The sequence below is a fragment of the Silene latifolia genome, chromosome Y, assembly GCF_048544455.1.
Source record: "Silene latifolia isolate original U9 population chromosome Y, ASM4854445v1, whole genome shotgun sequence".
Taxonomy (NCBI): domain Eukaryota; kingdom Viridiplantae; phylum Streptophyta; class Magnoliopsida; order Caryophyllales; family Caryophyllaceae; genus Silene; species Silene latifolia.
The window spans coordinates 185,252,711-185,260,430 of NC_133538.1; the positions used below are offsets into that span (position 1 = coordinate 185,252,711).

The window sequence follows — 7,720 nt, forward strand, 5'->3', positions numbered from 1 at the left end:
AGGAATACTCGGCCGAGTATGGTGAATACTCGACCGAGTAGAGGATACTCGGCCGAGTATACACCATACTCGACCGAGTATCCGGCCTGACGGGTATTATTTCCGCGATTTTGGGTTATAATGATTAGAGGATATATATCATCGTTCGTTGTTTCTAAAATCATTTCTCCCCAAAAACATAAACTACGTTCATTATCCTCTAATCATCTTCATCAATTCCAAGTCAAAGGTTGTCGATTGTGGGTTCTAGCATCTCATTTCGTGTCAATCGCCGTAGTAAGTGTCTTATACTTGTTCATCTATTGTCATTCTTATAAGTTAACAAACCCTAATTTGGTTAATTTGGGGATTTAGGGTTTTGGTCATCATATGTCGTTTTTGTTGATTATCACTGTTGTAGGTGATGATGTGTTACTAGTTGGGCATTTGTATGATTGATTGCATCGTAGCGGATTGCGAAAAGGTAGGGTTTCCCTACTCAGTTTACTGTTCATTGTTAAGACATGTTTGTTGTGTGATTATTGTTATCTGTTGATCATCGGAGTATGGAGATTGTTGTGACGATGTTGGTATGAAGGTGTTGAGAGACTTTGTGATGTTGTATGATTGTGATTGTGGTGGAGTCACTTGCGGGAGTGGCTTCACACCCTAGTTCGCCCTCCGTGGAACCCGCCATGGGAGGGGATGTGCACATTAAGGGACAGGGATTGTTAGTCGCTCGTTGATGAGCTGGACTAGGTGGGGATGGGCTGCGGTCACCCACTGGCGGCGAGGATTACCTGTTGCGATGGGTAATCTGGCGGGGTACACACTTCGGTGTGTAGTCGATTCTTGTGTGAGATCGATGATCATTTGGTTGTATTGTTGTTGTCTTATATTGATTGAGTAGTACTGACCCCGTGTTGTTGTTTTGTAAAACCTGCGATGATCCATTCGGGGATGGTGAGCAGATTGTGACAGGTAATGCAGATGTTTAGCTATGGGACAGTCATGGGGAGTCATCACGTCAAGTCTAGCTTCCGTTGTTATGAGTTTAGATGTCTTGGATTTCATTTGTATTGAGACCTTGTACGTTTATTTTGAGTTGGTCTGAGATAATGTAATCTTTAACTTTTATACTTTAATAAATGTTGTTTGGAATTTGTAACTTTGATATACTAACCTCGGAAACCGAGATGGTAAATGACCTTTCATGCTAGGGTAGTCCTTGGTAAGGTACCTTGGTATGAGGGGGTGTTACAAAGTGGTATCAGAGCCGACGATTCCGGCACCTAAAACTAATGAACTCAATGAACTTAGGGAGTCTAAATAAAATTAACCCGGGGAGAGTTGTTTGGAGCTACCGCAAAGACTTGGGAGACGTCCCGGAGTCGCACTAAGGCCCTTACGATCTTAAGCCGGTCACATGGGGGTAAACTGTTGTATGTTTGAGTTATGTGTGTTTGATATCTATAGTTTGAATCTTGTACATGGTTGGATTAAATGATGAAAGAAGTGGAATGTGATAGTTGTTGAAAGATGTATCGAGGATTGTTGATGTTAAACTTTGAGCATGAATATGTTGGCATGTTAAGTGTTGGAGCATGGTAAAATATGAAGGGTGAATTGTGAATTCGTATCTGATTGATATTGAGCCTGAAAAATGTGATCATGTTACCTGTTTAATACAATGTTGAGCATGAAGTATGGTAGTGGTACATGTGCATATGAACATGATGGTGTCAATGCTTGATTATTGGTAGAAGCATGTGATTAAGGTCATGCGTCTATATATGTGAATGTCGTGTTTAATTTTAATGTGAGTATGATAAAAGTTCTACTACGTACTGGGTTTTAGAGGTTTTGAATTGTTATTGTTGCCTTATGTATGTTCAAGTTGTTTTGGCTTAGGAAACTTGATTTGCAGAAAGAACGATTACGGAAGGGTTGTCTTAAAACTGTCATAAGTCGAGTTCTAGAAATGATATCGCTGTAATTCTAAGTTGAGGTGATAGCTTGTTCTCTTACGATTCTAACGATAGGTCACACGCCTAAAATGACCAAGTAACGAGTGAGATATGACTGTTTTACGAAAACTGGACGGTGCTGAGAACTGCGCCGATACTCGACCGAGTAGTCCCTACTCGGCCGAGTGTCTTTTATACTCGACCGAGTATTCCATATTCGGCCGAGTAATCTCTCTGTGATAATACCGTTTAGCGTCTGGAGTCGTGAACTCGGCCGAGTAGTCTCATACTCGACCGAGTAAGGTTTACTCGGCCGAGTATTCCCAATACTCGACCGAGTAATCCTTCTGCGACAATTGAGTTTGCTTCTGGAGTCGAAAACTCGACCGAGTAATATAGTTACTCGACCGAGTACCTTGTACTCGACCTAGTATGTTATGTACTCGACCGAGTACCTCATTGGGCGGCCACTTTGAGTCGGTGGCTATGTTCTTACTTTTGTTTTGAGCCGGTGGCTATGTTCTTACTTTTGTTTTGAGCCGGTGGCTATGTTTTTACATTGTTTTGAGTCGTAGGGTATATACACATGTATGTTTTGGGTCTTAAAGTATTCTTTTATATGCGACGGTCATGATACGTAAGTTACCAAATGTTATGATAGGGAGAATGCCGGGTTATGAGAGATAAGTGTTGGATAAGGAAGACATATGTTGATGTGGTTGTGAGAAATAGTGGAAAAAAGGGAAAGGGAAGAATGATGAGTTAGTCGAGGTAAATAGCATGTTTTGTGAAGATATGGTGAGTGATATAGTCGTGTGCTGAGTAATATAAAAGTAAGTATATATGGGCAAAAGTAATGTAAGTTTAAAGAAACGTGAGAATGAAAGATTGAGATGAGGGATACGAATAGTGACATTTTGGGATGTGTAAGGACTTATAGAGGGAGACGGTTAGCATTGTGTTACTTAAGGATATATGTAATGAAAGGTTGCTTTAGAGGGATGGAGAAGAGGGGTATATAGTGAACTGAGATAGAGTTATGTCGCGACGTGGATTTGTAGATAGTGACCAAGTTTGAGAATTTGGAATATCAAGAGGTTAGCCTAGTGTGTAATTCTTTGGGCGATTTAACGGTATGAGATGAATTTTTGGTTTTCTAGAGATACGAAAGGGAGATACGAATAATTGAAGAGTAACTGTTAGTGTGTGGAGTTGGTGGTGACAAGGGTGAGTGAGAAACAAGATGAGAGAGGATAAATGATAAGAAGAATGATAAGATATTGATATGAATTAATGGAATTAGAGTTGTGGAGCTATGGGAAAATAATCAGATTACTAAAAGTTAGGTAGAAAGAGAAAGGAGATGAATTATTAATTGGTATTATTGAGTAAAAAGGGGGAAAGAGGGATGGAAGTAAGTTGAGAGAAAGTTGACCGGAGTTAAGGAGCATGAAGGTAGGAAATTAAGGAAATGTACGATAGTCTCACTAGAGGGTGTGAGTTAATGATTATATAAGAGAGTAGGACGACATGTTAGCCGTGAGTTTCGAGGTATTAAGGGAATAAGGAGCTTGTAGAGTGTTTGCACGATCTGAGATTTTGGTGGAGAGTTAGGTAACGATATGATAAAGGATAGAATTGGGAATAGTGTTGAGGTAAATCTTGTTGATGGATTGGATGTTCGTTATTTGGGATGATAACCAAAGAGAGAAAACGGATTGTGATATTAAGAAGTGATAGTAAGAGAGTAGTCACATGAAGGATGTTGGTGCCATAGTATTGTCACTAGTGGTTGAGGATGATGTTACTTTAGGGAAGCTAGTTGATCTAATGAGGTTGATTTTGTAGAGACCAGATAGATATGTATGGTTGTGAGAGAGTATAAGATGTGGTTATATGAGGCGGTTGTTAGTAGTTGAGTATTAATGGTATGGTTACATTTGGCAGGGGGTGATGGTTATGCGGATGGGAGAATATGTTATGAGGGGTGTACGAGTTAAGCTCGGGTGAGAGGTAACTTTTAATAGGTGGTAACTTACGTGATCAGGGTTGACTAGTTGGATGTGATTATGGGTCTATGATGTGTATAAATGTTTGTGTGAGGTTCTGACCTCACGAGAAGCGGTATGGTGTGATAGTCATAAAGTTGTTATATGAATGTTTGTGATATATGTTGGGTACGCCAATCTAATGGAATGAGGTTAAAAAGGTAATAATTTGATTGGTCTGGCATGGATAGTTAAAATCGTAGGTGTATTGATGATACATGTATATTCCGTGAAAAGGTATGGATGATATGCATGAGATTCTTGTATGTTTATTCCGTATAAAATGTTGTGTTATGGTCGAGTAAAGCAGTTTTGAGTAAGTTCTCTTGTCGGGAGAGTTATACTGAGTCAGTGTTTGTGGGAATTATATGTGGGCGTGATGTTTATCGATGTGGTTGTTGTGCCTCGGGTGGTGATCTGGGCACGATACTTACTCTTGTGATGCGGGTATTTTCGCACTGCGGTGCGGCTGTTGGTGGCGGTGTTGCGATGCCGTCACCGGTTGTGTGGAATAGGTGAGATGACTATGATACGAGTTTTCGAAAGTGCATACCAGTTAAACATAGATTGTTGTTTTGTTTGCTGCTGTTCCTTGTGAGTTTTGGTTGAACATAAAGACTGTTGTTTTTGTTTGTTGATGTTTCTTATCAGTTTCAGTTTGGGAATGAGGGTAGAATATGATATGAAAGAGAGTTGTATATGTTTTCGTTGTTATCATGGTATAGTGATATTCTGTTGGTGGGACACAGTTGTGATAGGTTGTTACAGTAATTTTTATCTTGTTCTAGATGAGGCATTGGTAGATAGGGTAATGGCAAGTGATTCGTAGAACATGTGTGGTAATGATCTGATATATGCAGGTGGTTCATCATCCTTTGTTGAGACAGTGAGTGTAGGGTGTTGGGTAATTAGTGTCGTGTTCAGTTATGTATGAGTCTTGCGGTAATGAAAGAAAGGAACTTGAGGATCTAGTATGAGTGTACGTAACAAGTGTGGATCGTGAGTTATGCTTTCGGCGATAAGAGTTTTATATAGCTTATATAGAGAGGTATGTCGTGTTGCGGTAATGTTGAAGAGTTAGAGTGTTTGTTATGATTAGGATTGTGTGGTATTGGTTAGATGGAGTGCAGAATGAGTTGAGGTATGAGAACTGTTTAAGTAAGAGAGCCTTGGATACAGGAATAATAAGTGTTTAGATTATAGGCGGGTATCTTTCACATGTGGTGGTGATGAAGATAATGAGAGGTATAGCTAAGGATCTAGTATTAGTGAGTTACGGGGACGTAACATATGTCTTAAGAGGAGTAGGATGCGGCAAAGAGCGTTTGAGGGTTGTGCATGTCGTAATATTATTGGACGTAGAGTGTAGTGTAGCATAAGGAATGGATGGGTACATATAGTGTTTGATAGTGTTAAAAGGCCATGGTTGTGCTTGTAGTAGTTCGATGTTTAGGAGTGTGAGAATTTTTCGATAGTGTTGATAAAAGTGGATGATGATATTTATGAGATCGAGAGTTTTGGATTTGGATGATGATGTTGATGAGTGTGAGTAAACTTCGAGGACGAAGTTCCTTTTAAGAGTGGTAGAATGTAACATTCCGTTTTGATGGTTGATCTTCTTTTGTGGATTGTCTTAGTATTGAGTGCTATTGAGTGTTATGGAAGTGAGACAAGATTGGAAACATTATTTTGTGGTTATTCGATAATGTTATGGAGTCAATATCGAGAGGATATGTTATCTAGTAAGCGTGGTTAGTGGAGCTGGTGTTAGGTGTCCATGTTTTATAGGTTGGGTTGGAACTTCGGGGACGAAGTTCTTTTTAAGGGGGGAAGATTGTAACACTACGGATTTTTATAAGTGAGTACTCGACCGAGTAGAGCCTACTCGGCCGAGTAGTGTCGGGAGTGTAGTTTGTTTGGGTTCTGCTGAGGAATACTCGCCGAGTATGGTGAATACTCGGCCAGGAGTAGAGGATACTCGGCGAGTATACACCATACTCGACCGAGTATCCGGCTTTGTGGTATTATTTCGCGATTTTGGGTTATAATGATTAGAGGTTATATATCATCGTTCGTTGTTTCTAAAATCATTTCTCCCCAAAAACATAAACTACGTTGATTATCCTCTAATCATCTTCATCAATTCCAAGTCAAAGGTTGTCGATTGTGGGTTCTAGCATCTCATTTCGTGTCAATCGCCGTAGTAAGTGTCTTATACTTGTTCATCTATTGTCATTCTTATAAGTTAACAAACCCTAATTTGGTTAATTTGGGGATTTAGGGTTTTGGTCATCATATGTCGTTGATTGTTGATTATCGCTGTTGTAGGTGATGATGTGTTACTAGTTGTGCATTTGTATGATTGATTGCAGCGTAGCGGATTGCGAAAAGGTAGGGTTTCCCTACTCAGTTTACTGTTCATTGTTAAGACATGTTTGTTGTGTGATTATTGTTATCTGTTGATCATCGGAGTATGGAGATTGTTGTGACGATGTTGGTATGAAGGTGTTGAGACGGCTGTGATGTTGTATGATTGTGATTGTGGTGGAGTCACTTGCGGGAGTGGCTTCACACCCTAGTTCGCCCTCCGTGGAACCCGCCATGGGAGGGGATGTGCACATTAAGGGACAGGGATTGTTAGTCGCTCGTTGATGAGCTGGACTAGGTGGGGATGGGCTGCGGTCACCCACTGGCGGCGAGGATTACCTATTGCGATGGGTAATCTGGCAGGGCTACACACTTCGGTGTGTAGTCGGTTACTGTGTGAGATCGATGATCAGCTGGTTGTATTGTTGTTGTCTTATATTGATTGAGTAGTACTGACCCCGTGTTGTTGTTTTGTAAAACCTGCGGTGATCCATTCGGGGATGGTGAGCAGATTGTGACAGGTAATGCAGATGTTTAGCTATGGGACAGTCATGGGGAGTCATCACGTCAAGTCTAGCTTCCGTTGTTATGAGTTTAGATGTCTTGGATTTCATTTGTATTGAGACCTTGTACGTTTATTTTGAGTTGGTCTGAGATAATGTAATCTTTAACTTTTATACTTTAATAAATGTTGTTTGGAATTTGTAACTTTGATATACTAACCTCGGGAAACCGAGATGGTAACAGCCTTTCATGCTAGGGTAGTCCTTGGTAAGGTACCTTGGTATGAGGGGGTGTTACAACCCTGGCCTTTCTTAATCTGGGGCATCGACATCATCGGGAAAGTCAACCCGATAGGCACCAAGGGGCATTGCTTCGTCCTCGTCGCCATCGACTACTTCACCAAATGGGTGGAAGGGCAGTCATATGCAGTCTTGACCGCCAAGCAAGTGGCCAAGTTCATCCAAAACAACATCATCTGCCGATATGGGGTACCCCATGAAATCATCAGCGATCAAGGCTCTCACTTCCGGGCGGAAACTCAAGCTTTGCTGGACAAGTACAAGATCAAACGACATCGATCATCCCCCTACCGTCCCCAAACCAACGGAGCGGTGGAGGCAGCGAACAAAACTCTTGTTACCATCATCAAGAAAATGCAAGACAACTACCGCGATTGGCCGAGCAAACTCCCATTCGCACTCTGGGGATACCGAACCTCCATTCGAACACCGACAGGCGCTACACCCTTCTACCTAGCATACGGTATGGAGGCGGTTCAACCGGTGGAGTTAGAGGTCCCATCTCTACGCATTCTACTGGAGAGTCAAGTCCCTGAGACGGAATGGACCTGTCGAA

At 41.2% G+C, this 7,720-nt stretch overlaps 1 long non-coding RNA gene across 1 annotated transcript; it reads left to right on the plus strand.

The window, feature by feature from the left end:
- The first annotated feature begins 6,194 nt into the window (after positions 1-6,194).
- On the plus strand, positions 6,195-7,069 carry LOC141633244 (uncharacterized). The gene is made up of 2 exons (XR_012538042.1): positions 6,195-6,385; positions 6,873-7,069. It is a non-coding gene; the product is annotated as an uncharacterized LOC141633244 (long non-coding RNA).
- Positions 7,070-7,720: the final 651 nt, after the last annotated feature.